The sequence below is a fragment of the Penaeus vannamei genome, chromosome 21 (assembly GCF_042767895.1).
Source record: "Penaeus vannamei isolate JL-2024 chromosome 21, ASM4276789v1, whole genome shotgun sequence".
Taxonomy (NCBI): Eukaryota; Metazoa; Arthropoda; class Malacostraca; order Decapoda; family Penaeidae; genus Penaeus; species Penaeus vannamei.
The window spans coordinates 12,475,888-12,488,387 of record NC_091569.1 but is presented as its reverse complement, the minus strand read 5'-3'; the positions used below and the strand labels follow the sequence as shown (position 1 = coordinate 12,488,387).

At 46.2% G+C, this 12,500-nt stretch overlaps 1 protein-coding gene across 1 annotated transcript in view; it reads right to left on the bottom strand.

Annotated features, from left to right (window-relative positions):
* Lar (tyrosine-protein phosphatase Lar) overlaps window positions 1-12,500 on the bottom strand; it is a gene marked incomplete in the record, with an annotated part of 1,013,982 nt that overhangs the window by 911,039 nt on the left and 90,443 nt on the right.

Genomic DNA, 12,500 nt, shown 5'->3' with positions numbered 1-12,500 from the left:
AGCAGACAATGAAAATTACAAAATAATCGTTTTCAAAAGCGCGTAGTAATACAGGAACTACTTGACAGATCGCAGTAAAGAGTTATGCGGTCATAGTATTGTTTTTGCACTAGGTAAATATGCTGTCTTTGTTTTCTATCTCCTTTATTTTCGATTTGCGCACCTTTTGTTATAGATGAAAAGTGTATCAGTTTACGCCACGGCAACCATTCCATATATTTTTTAAGCTGAAATCCTGACTGCCATCCACTGAACATTTCCCTAAGTCCCTCATCCACGGCAACTAAATAAGGTCGTAGACGTCTCGCATCTCGGCGAATCCTATCATGTTGACGGTTATCTGAAAGAGGTTGCTTAAATTCCTATAAATGAAACGCGTTCATCATCAAGCAAAGGCCGTTTTTTCTTTTCTTTTTACAATTATATTCACATAACTAAAAACAACTTCGGGGAAACTTATTTTGGTTTGCTTAATATATATTGGGCTCCAGAGAGAGGGGGAGGGAAAGTGAGAAAGAGAAAAAGAAACAAAGAAAGAGAGAGAGAGAGAGTGTGTGTGAGAGTGAGCAAGCGAGCGAGTGAATACGTGAGAAAGTGAGTATGCAATCTACATCCTCTCTAACTGTTGTCCTTCCTCCTCTGGGCCCTTGGTCTCCCTACGAAGTAGACTAACAGCCAACACAAATAGGTCATAATGCATTTACTGTGTTATTCTTTACAATTATTATCAGCCATGTGTGCTGCACGGCCATACCACATGTCTGTTAGTGGCAGCATGATTAAGTCATCGCAGACGCTTTTTATGTACAGTATGTAGGCCTAGTTATTGTTACAGTAAAGGCCCTATCACACTAGCACTTTTACCGTCAATTTCTGGAGTTCCGTCTGAATTTGAGGCGTTCCGCAAGGATCGTCTACAAACGGAACGCCTGCCAGACGAAGACGGTTACGACCGTTTCCGTCTGACTAATTTTCGTGTTGATCTTGTGCTATTAATAAATTAGATAGGATGAGTGAATGTAAACATAAGCTAATATTTTAGATACAATATACAATACAATATCATCATATTTCTTTAAAATAACGTAATATGTATGAGAATGAGAATGTGATTCCTGGGACCTCACTCCAATAGCGCCATGTTTGTTTACATGATTTTCATACGGAGTTCATTCGGAAACGCAAAAAATTGACGGCAAAAGTGCTAGTGTGATAGGGCCTTAATAGTCTCAACATAAAATGTGTTCTCTCACAGTCAGAAATCAAGCAGGCGTACTTTTCAATTCAGTCGAACTTCTCCCGATGTTTACGTTTGTAACATGCAGATTTTATGAATGAGTCAAAGTTGCCGATTGTTGTGAAACGTAGCTTAAAGACGGTGTTATTTAGTGGCAAACATTCAACTACTTAACGTTGTTTTGATTTGTTATGAGGGTAAGAAAAGCAAGTTTCAACATATTTGGAAAAAAATCTATGAAGGAAAATTAAATGGCAATTCCCATGTCACGCCATTTCTAATTCATAATTAATATAAACCGGACTGACATGATTTTCCATTGGAAGGATAATACCAACGATAGAACCATGTTCGCCAAGTGAAAGCAAAGTGATACAAATTATGACACTTTCTGTCAAATCAATTGTGTGATTGGTGGGCCACTTATGTCTGGCCGGAACAGTACATTCTTTATCACACATTTTGATTCAGCATAAATAAATTACAAACTGCCTCAATTAATACACTCGAAAAGAAAAAAAAGGTAAAAACAAATCACGATTAAACTGCAACACTGCAGGCATCGAATTCTGGCAGACATATTTGCTCAGCGTCACCCCCACCCTGCGACTCCAACCCCTCTCCACCCCCAGTCTACCGCCCCCAACCCTTACCCTGCACTCACACCCTTCCCAAAGCCCGCACGCACACACTCCTCCTCCATCCTCGAGCCTGCAAGCTCTGAAGTCCTCACACTCCAGTCGCTCCCCCTCGCGGCCTGCTTGTATATAAATGCGAGTCGTGCACATTCCTCCAGCATGACTAAAACGTGTTTGGGCTAATCGTTCGAATTAGACAATATCAACGCATCTGTAATAATATCTTTATTCTAGGCATGCCTCCACCGAACGTCTAAATTCAGCTAATTATTCAAATTAAACGAATACTATTGAGACGCTTGTCCTGACTGCATATAATAACGTACACCCCCCTCCCCCTCTGCCATTCCTAAAAAAGCTAAACGAATCAATCCAATAAAAAAAACGCAATAAAACAAATTTAAATATCAACGCACAAGCAATTTCCGCACCTAGCACACACTTGAGATGATCAAACAAAAATATTGTATAAAAAACATAAAAGGTCCACGTACTCCCCTTTAATGGAGTAGCCTTGATTAAGCAAGTGGCCAGGCCTCAAAAGCAGCAAAGGAGCCCGACTAAAAGCTACGGCAACAGCAAAGCGAACCCTGCCGACTGCAACATTTTGGCGTGGGCAATCGCTGCGAGAATTCCAGCGTTAAATGCCGCCCTGAAAGGGGGAAGGACGGCGAGGAGAAAATTAGCAAAATACTGCAAAGAAACGGCAGGAGGCAAATTGCGAAGGAAACGCTCACGTTGGACACGGAAATCAATGGAGACATACTTGCATAGGCCTATATATATGCTCGTCTTGCCTACGTTCCCCCTAAGCATACTTGTGGGTGGGTGGGTGGGTGGGTGGGTAGGTAGGTGGGTGGGTAGGTAGGTAAGTAGATAGGTAGGTAAGTAAGTAGGTAGGTAGGTAGGTAGGTAGGTAGGTAGGTAGGTAGGTAGGTAGGTAGGTAGGTAGGTAGGTAGGTAGAGAGAGAGAGAGAGAGAGAGAGAGAGAGAGAGAGAGAGAGAGAGAGAGAGAGAGAGAGAGAGAGAGAGAGAGAGAGAGAGAGAGAGAGAGAGAGGGAGAGAGAGAGAGACAGAGAGACAGAGAGAGAGAGAGAGAGAGAGAGTGTGAGAGAGAGAGTGAGAGGAAGGAATAGAGGGAGGGAGATAGGTGGGTAGGCAAGTAGGTGTATGTGTGTTAACAGTCTATGTGCGTATGTGCATGTCCTTTCGTGTGTTTCCACGTATCGCAAGAATAAACGGAGAAGAGAACACGATAACTTGAAAAAGCAGAACAAGCAACAGAATAAACTCCCTTCTTTACTCCGCCTGAACTTCGTTTCCGCCTTGAATCCGGCCAGTGCCCCCTGTTCCTTCCTTAATTTAAGGATTAGAAGCTGACAAGGAGGGTTTGTGGATGCGGAGGAAGTGCCAGAGCCGAAAGAAGGAAGGAAGGATGCAGGGAGCGAATGAGGGAGGAAAGAAGAGAAGGGAAGAAGGCGGATATGAGAAGGGAAGAGGTAGAACGTGAGAGAATGAGGAAGTTGTAAAATACGGGAAAGAGGGAAAGAGGGAGGGAGGGGCAGAAAGCAGAAAAAGGGATGGCGTAAGAGGATGAAAAGGAGGGAGAGCGGTAGAAAGGAAGCAAGGAGGAAGAAAGAAGGATGAGAAAAAGGGTGTGAAAAAAGAGGAGGAGGAGGAGGAGGAGAGAGGAAAAGTCGCAGCAGATATACAAAGGGTCTTGAAGAAAGTCAAGAAGATGGAATTAAAAGGAAAATAACATACAGTACCCGATGTAGAGATATGATATGCTATCTGCCCGAAACATACGCACATACATGGAGTTTGAGGGACAGGCAGACGGACAAACAGACAGACAGGAAGACGCAGCCATGCACACATTTTTACAGGGATACTATCATCGCCGGCTCTAAATAACGCCTGAATAGGCCAACTCGAATGACAGGCTTCGGTGAAATCCCATTAAATTGGCTCATACTTACATCTTTCAAGAAAAAGTGTCTATCCCTGCTCTATTTTTGTCCCTATTCCCCAATCCCTGTTTTATCCATTTCCTTGTTCCCCTATCTCTGCTCTTTCCCCTATTCCTGCTCTATCCCTTCTTCCTGTTCTATCCCTGTCCCTATTCCCCCATTCTTCCTCTATCCCCTATTCCAACCTTATTCCTGCTCTTTGTCCCTCTTCTATCCCTATCTCTGTTCCCTTATCCCGGCCCCCTTTCAATCCCTTCAAAAAATCAAACATAATGCCAGCCATTATATCTTTTTGGCATCCGTTGGGGGAAAAATATGCCACATGGAATCATCGTCTCGTAAATTTCAGAAACTTGAAGGAGAGAGAGAGAAAAAAAAAACATAAGGTTTATATTATGTGTATAAAAACGGAACGACGGCGATACGGGGCTTTAGGTTTTCAAGCGTTAACGAGTTACGAGAACAAAGGGTTTTAATGGGAGCGAAGTTTGTGGATTCTAAAACGAGTCTCGGGAGGCATATGGGCGGAGTCAATGCTGTTATGGGGTTTCGAGTCATATTCTGAAAACGAAGATTCTTAGGGAGGTTTGGAGCCGATACAGAATCGTTCATTTCCTTCATGAGTCTCGGCTAATTCTAATCATGTATATATCATTTTTATTACTTTTTATTCCATTTGTCTTTATCTCTTTCTCTCTCTTTTTTTAATTCTTTCTCCCGCCATTAATTTCCCTTCCTTGTTCTTCCTTGTACCTCCGTGCGCGCGACGGGGAAATTCACCACATTTTCTTCTCTCCTTCATCACCCGTTCTTTTTCTTCTCTGCCCTTTCCAATTTTATCTCCGCGTGCCCTTCCTCTCCCTTATTCCCGTTAAGCTTATCTTCATTAAATTCTTTTTCCCTCCTTCCCTTATCTACATCTTCATTTCAGCTTCCTCACTTACACCTATTCCGCTTCCTCTTTTAGCAAAGTTCCCTCTCCCTTCTTCCTCCCTTCTAACTGCTGTCGATCTTTCCGCGCCCTTCCCTCCCGCTCTTCTATCCCCCCCCCCTTCCAACCTCCCTCCCCATCCCCCACTTACAACAAGTTCATCTGTGGGCGTCTTATTGACATTCACGACCGGGGGCGGCTGGAGGCAGCGCCACCGCGGAAATATTGCCAAATCAGTTTCCTGGGGGAGGCGGAGAGGGAGGCGGTGGTGGTGGCGGCGGCGGCAGTGATCTCTGCCTCCGTGGCCTCCTCCCTCGCCCTCGCCCGTTTTCTGAGGTCGAAGACGGGAGAGGAGCGAGGAGGAGAAGCGAGTTGATAAGGGACAGGGAGGCAAACATGAAAGAAAATTAAGAAGCAGGCCGTGAATGCAGCCAAGAGAGCCCAGAAACTCTACCGACAAGTGGCGAAGACAGATCCCGGAGAGACAGACAGAAGCAGCTTGTAGGGACATGAATGGCCGAGGAAAACAGCGTCAGCGGCCCCGGAATTGACTGAAAACAGCTACAAGAGGGGAAAACCGGGAAGACGTACACTTCAGAATGAATAAAAAAGAGAAAGAAATGAGTGAAAAAGACACAAGACAGAATATGATTCGTCTTCAGCATTTCGAGCGCCAGCATCACACATCCCTTGACCACGCGCGAGTACCATCCAATCAACAAGGTCTTGAAGTGGATCCATACCACTCTATATTAATGGCCGGCGCGTGTTTGTGCCTCAGCGAACCTCTTGCATGCTGCATGACCATCCACACCGCCCAATCACCGGCCTAGTGACACATGGAACGAGCGCCCTGATTGGTTGCCGGCGGATAACAGTTCGCAGTCCATCAGCGGCGGGCGGGGGCGGCGGGCGTGCATGATGATAGGCTCCCCGCACAGAAACTCCCTCCGGCGGCCAATGGGGTTCGGCCGCGAGGCACGACTGGATTTCTCTCCGGCGCGCTGGCATCCTGAAGGAGGCGAGGCGGGGAGGGTGAAACGAGCCTGCAGGATGGAAGTCGTGAAGCCTGATCAATCCACGTGGAAAGAGAGTCCCTGCCATAACAGCGGCCGACGAGGGGCAGCGGAGCGAGCGTATCCGACATAAAAGGCGATTCATGAGCCAAAGTTTAAATATAAGAGTGGCGATAGCGTGCGTGCGTGCGGGGTGTCGCCGTCACCTCCTCCCGCGGCGCCCCCGGTCTCGTGATGGAGCGGAGCCTGACACGCGGCCTCGCACACGCAGTACGCCGCAGGAATCAGGGAAGCAGACGCACAAAAAGGCGTCTGCTATAGGAATACAATATGTGAACGAGCGCGGGGGGAATTATGGACGCGAGGGCGGCGAGGGGACACGGCAGCCGCCACAGATTTACCGTCACGCACGCCTCCTGGAAACGTCACTGCTGAGGGAAGGAGTAGGGATGAAGAAAGAAGTGGGGAAGAATGAGACAGTGACCCACGGATGGAGGGAGGAAGGAAGGGGGGAGGAGAGAGGGAGAGAGGGAAAGAAAGAGAGAAAAAGAGAGAGAGAGAGCAAGGTAAAGAACGAGAAAGAGGAAAACAAAAAGAAACGGAAAAAGAGAAAGAAAAAGACAAAAAAAGAGCAAGGGAAAGAAAGATACAGAAAGTGAGAAGAAAGAAATAGAGAGACAAGACGCAGACGCACAGACAAACATACGGTCATCAAGACCGACATGCTACCCATAAGCCAGCTCCCAAGAGCCCCGTAGTACCCCAAGGTCTATACAAGTACTTACACAGACCTTGGCGGTACCCAACCCCGCTCCCTCGTCGCGCACGCTCTTTCTAATCATCTCCAAGCTCTTCGCTGATAACGCCGGCGCCCTCGCCTCCTCGCCTCCTCGCTTCATCTTGGAAGATTATCCTCCGAATGACTCGACTTCTGCCGCCAACGCGACGTAAAATCAATGTTCACTTCCGTCCTCCCACCATACACGGAAGAGGCGCCACGCCCACGGGGATCAGGGGCGGGCGGGCGGGAGCGAGGGAGCGGAGGAGGACGGGCAAGGACGCCCCAAATCCCCAGCCGTTAGACGTCGCCGCCCACCGATGCCACTGCCCTTTGCAAGCGGGAAGGGGGCGGGGAAGAGGCGTCCAAGGGCGTTTCGCGAAATTAGGGGGGCGGGCGCGGACGGACAGGTAAAGACGGCTAATTCTGGGGCGATGCCATTAAAAGATTAATGGCAACGGACTTTTTTGACAAGTCACAGCATAACATTGAGTCCCAGGAAATATATATGTATGTAACCATACATACATACATACATACATCATTATATATATATATATATATATATATATATATATATATATATATATATATATATATATATATATACATATATACTTGCATATATATATATGTATGTATGCAAGTATATATATATATATATATATATATATATATATATATATATATATATATATATATATATATATATATTTGTCTATGTATTCATGGATATATATATATATATATATATATATATATATATATATATATATATATATATATATATATACTTGCATATATATGTGTATGTATGCAAGGATATATATATATATATATATATATATATATATATATATATATATATATACTTATATATATACTTGCATACATATATATCTTAATTAATGCACGCGAATCACGAAGAACCGCGACCAGGATCCTCCACCAGTGTCCTCAAACATCTGAATTCTTTCAGCAAAACCTGAGGGGCAAGAAATGTACTGCCAGCGGAAAAAAAGGAAAAAAAAAACTCTCGCACCGAATGGACACCCTCGCTCGTAATCCAGGGATCGCGACTGATCTACCCGCCGCACGTTTACAAGTCCTCCCGGGCGAATTCCGCGCGTTCACCTGTGGTAGTTTGATGATGTGTGAGCGGTGCGGATCTACCACAACCTCCCAGCCCTGGCGATCAATGCTAGGGGTCCTGCGGCTCGCCAACTGTATGGTGATGACTCCCCGCCGAACCAGCCGCTCGGCCCGGCACTCACTACCATTCGGGTGTGTACAGTGCAGACGAAAATGCACGTGTGTCTTTTTGGGTACGCAAATAGGTGCAAGAATGGCTTTCATAGGTGTACTCACGTACGAACATTAAGTTAAAAATATCTGTTTTACTAATTTTACACAGTAACTGTAATATATATGACCTCTATTTTGTTGCAATTCACCATATCTTTACATTAATTAACCGACAAAACTTTACTATAGAAAGTAACAAAATAAAGAAGAGGATAACAAAAGCAGCGACGACCGAGACGAGGCGAGGGGGTCGAAGGGGGTCGAGGGGGTCGAGGGGGGTCGAGGGGGGCGCGAGACGAGACACGGGCAACGCGCTCTGTGTACACCAAGTCCGAGACGAAATGTTCAACCGAGTTTACCTCCGCCGCTGAACAACGCTCCGGTGGCGTAACGCGGTGTTTATACGTCACTTGTGGCGAGGCGAATACCATCGAGGGGAGAGGGGGAGGAGAAGGACAAGGGGAGAGAGGGAGTAGAAGGACAGGGGGAGAGAGGGAGTAGAAGGACTGGGGGAGAGAGGGAGTAGAAGGACTGGGGGAAAGGGGGAGGAGAAGGACAGGGGGAGAGAGGGAGGAGAAGGACAGGGGGAGAGAGGGAGGAGAAGGACAGGAGGGAGAGAGGGAGGAGAAGGACAGGGGGAAAGGGGGAGGAGAAGGACAGGGGGAAGGGGAAGCGAGGAGAGGGAGAGGGGAAGCAGGAATAAGTACTAGCATTGGGAAGAGAAGAGGAAGGGAGAGGAAGATGAGGAAGATCAGGGCAGTAGACAGAAGCGAAATGAGAATCAAAACAATAAAAAGAAGGAGAAAAATAACACATAAAACGCTGAGCAGGATAAAAAAAAATCAACGAACGAGGCCATCCCACTCGCACGCCCACGCCGCAAAAACACCCACAGCAATCTCCGCGCCTTCGACCCCCTCCTCCCCGCAGCAGCCAGCCAGGCCTCCCCCCACCCCTGCCAACGCTGCCCGAACCCTGGGCACATAAATCCTGCCCAGCGTCCTCCCCGACCGAGACGATTAAGCCAGAAGCGATGGACCTAAACAGACGCCCGCCATCAACTATTCCACGTCACCTCCCTCAACAATTACATTAATGCCGCGCGCTAACTATCCATTCCCAGACCAAACACCGGCGCGCTTAAAGAGCCCATCACGAGCGCGCTGTGGCCAGGCATTCCCTCATCCACAACGCGGGCATAGCCGCGCACACGAGCAGGCATACGAGGGAGTCCGTCCTCGGGCATGCACGGCTGGGGAAGCACGGAAAGGAAAGCGGAAGAAAGGGAGATGGTAAAGAGAGGATAAACGCAGAGGAAGATGTATGAATAGAGAGAGATAAATGTAGATGCAAATTCATTCAGATTCATTTCTATGTCCACAACCATTTACATACAGCGCGCGTCGCCGGGACTAAATTAAGCGCCTCGCACGAACTGAAATAGTTACAAGGCGCCTGATACAGCTGGATATCGCTCTGGCACGAGCAAATTTTGTTTTCACCTAGCTTACGTTACAGGTAAATCTTGTCTATAACACAAATAAATAATATTTTTACTAATACGTATCACAAATATATTTTACTCTTATTTATATCACAAGTAAATTTCATCTTCAGGCTATCTATGTTATAAGTGAATTTCATTTCTATTAATACTACAAGTGACCTATACTTTCATTTATATCACAAACTAATTTTCTTCATGGCCAATCAAAATTTAATTCTTATCTGTGCTGCGCAGGCAAATCTCCATTCTGTTTACGTCACAAACATTTCTTTTTATTATGTCTCAAGTAAATTCTCATTCTATTAATGTTAAAAGCAGACGGAACTTACAGACGGAAACACAACGAAAGAAAGAACGTTGATCCCGAAAGACAGTTTGAAGGTGAAGAGCATTTTCGCTTCTCGAAATGTAAATCTGCCCCCCTCCCTTCTCCCTCTCTCCCTCTCCTGTACCTACCTACCTACCTACCTACCTACCTACCTACCTACCTACCTACCTACCTACCTACCTACCTACCTACCTCCCTCCCTTCCCTCCCTCCATACCTCCCTACCTACCCTCCCTCCCTCCCTCCCTCCCTCCCTCCCTCTCTCTCTCTCTCTCTCTCTCTCTCTCTCTCTCTCTCTTTCTTTCTCTCTCTCTCTCTCTCTCTCTCTCTCTCTCTCTCTCTCTCTCTCTCTCCCCCTTTCTCCCTCTCTCTCTCTCCCTTTCTCCCTCTCTCTCTCTCTCCCTTTCTCCCTCTCTCTCTCTCTCTCCCTTTCTCCCTCTCTCTCTCTCTCCCTTTCTCCCTCTCTCCCTCTCCTCTCTCTCTCCTTTTCTCCCTCTCTCTCTCTCTCCCTTTCTCCCTCTCTCTCTCTCCCTCCTTTCCTCCCTCTCTCCCTCCTTTCCTCCCTCTTTCCCTCCTTTCCTCCCTCTTTCTCTCCTTTCCTCCCTCTTTCTCTCCTTCTTTTCCTCCCTCTTTCTCTCCTTCTTTTCCTCCCTCTTTCTCTCCTTCTTTTCCTCCCTCCTTCCCTCCTTCTCCCTCCCTCTCCCTCAACACAACAGGAATAAAGTTGGTCCTGGTTTCAAAACAAACAGAAACCAACCATTCACTATATGGGCTGTGTATACTCGACATGGAGAGGCAGACGAGAGGTGAAAAGTAAGACAAAAGGCTGAAGGATAGGGGAAGGGATAGCAAGAGATAAAGTGTAGATGGGTGAAGTGGGAAGGGAGTAAGGTAAAATGGAGAAATGGAGAGGATGGAACATGTGAGGTGAAATTCTCTCTCTCTCTCTCTCTGTCCCCGTCTCGCGCTTCCCTTCCCCTTTCTCTCTTTCTCTCTTTCTTTCTTTCTTTCTTTCTTTCTTTCGCTCCCTCTCCACTCCTCTCTCTTTTTCTCTCTCCCGACTCTCTCTCTTTTTCTCTCTCCCCCTCTCTCTTTCTCTCCCCCCCTCTCTCTTTCTCTCTCCCCCCTCTCTCTCTTTCCCTCTCCCCCCTTCTCTCTTTTTCTCTCACCCCCCTTTCTCTCTTTTTCTCTCTCCCCCCTCTCTCTTTCTCTTTTCCTCTCTCTCCTTCTTTCTCTCTTTCTCTTTCCCTCCCTCTCTCTTCATTTTATATTGTTCATGAGGTTCCAACATTACACAACACAGCACTGACTGACGAGACATATATAATCATTACATTCCTCTCTTTTGGAACCACATCCTGTCTCTCTTTCTTCCTTTCTCTTCCCTTACTGTGGCTTGTCCTGTTTTTATTTCCCTTTATACGGACCCCCCCCCCCCCTTTAGATGCTCCATCCCACCTCTTCCTTCCCCAACTTCCCGGTACATCTACCCCCCCCTCTTTAGACTGAGAGCATTCCCTTCCCGCCCCTCCCCCCTTTCTCCCACACATCTCCCCTCCCCCCATTTTAAATGGTCCATCCCCCTTTTCCCCTTTCACCCTCTTTCCAGTACACCCTACACCCTTTAAGTGGTCCATCCCTCTTTCCCCCTTCCCCGCACATCCCCTCCCTTCCCTTCACACCTCCCCCCCCCTTCCCTGCACACCTCCCCCCTCCTTGAAAGATGGAAGGAACCACACCAACCTTCACGCCCCCATAAATTACGCACTCAACGTTACCACACTTTCCTTCTACCCCGATATTTCGTCTCCTCTTTTCCCTTTCTTCTCTCTCGTTCTCTTATCCACGTGATCATCTCTGATCGGAACTACCACCGCATGGCGAAAAAAGTAAATGTAAAAACACAAGGAAAAACAAAAACGCTGAAGACATAAAATATAACAAAATAAAAGAGGGAAAAGTTTTTTTTCTATATCTACGAGGGATAAAGAACCTTAGAATACAAAATGAAAAAAAAAAAAAAAAAGGCAAATAAAAATTTAAAAAAATTAAAAATCCACGACTTCTATTCAAGGACGTACAGTACTTCATTTCACATTCCTGATGAAGTTCGTCGTCCTCTTTGGCGAATGGGAAAAAAACAATAAACGGAAGTGAGAAATGGAAGATAACTGTAGCGGAAGGAAAGGGGGAAATGAGACTGATGATGATGATAGTGATGATGAAAGTGACGATAATGACGATGTGGAGTAGAGGGACAACTGAGACGGTGTTGGTGAGTGATGATGGCGTTGGTGGGTGTTGGTGGTGTTGGTGCGTGGTGTTGGTAAGTGGTGATATTGGTGTTGGTGGGATGTGATAGTGGTGTTGGTAGGTGACGTTGGTGGGTGGTGGTGGTAGAACAAACGATGATGGCGTAGAACAAACGGGAAATTGGGACAGCTTCATAAAACAGCAAAGCGGCCCTCTACCACTGGGAAACGGATGACTAGGAAAATAAGCAAGGCGAATGACCGCGTAAAAAGAGAAGGGAAAGGGTGAAAAAAGAAAAAGAAAAAAACTTGAGGGGAAATAAAAACCACAGATATCTTACCAAGAAATACTTTATATCTGACATCAAAGCAACAAATATAAATCACAGTCAAATACATAAAAAGGACATAAAAGCTAAAATCTCTCATTAAAAATAAGAGCAACATAAATCATACTGGGATGTAAAAAGTGAAAATGTGAACCTGACGCAGGACATCGCCACAACTTTTGTTACAGAAAAAGATCCACCATGAA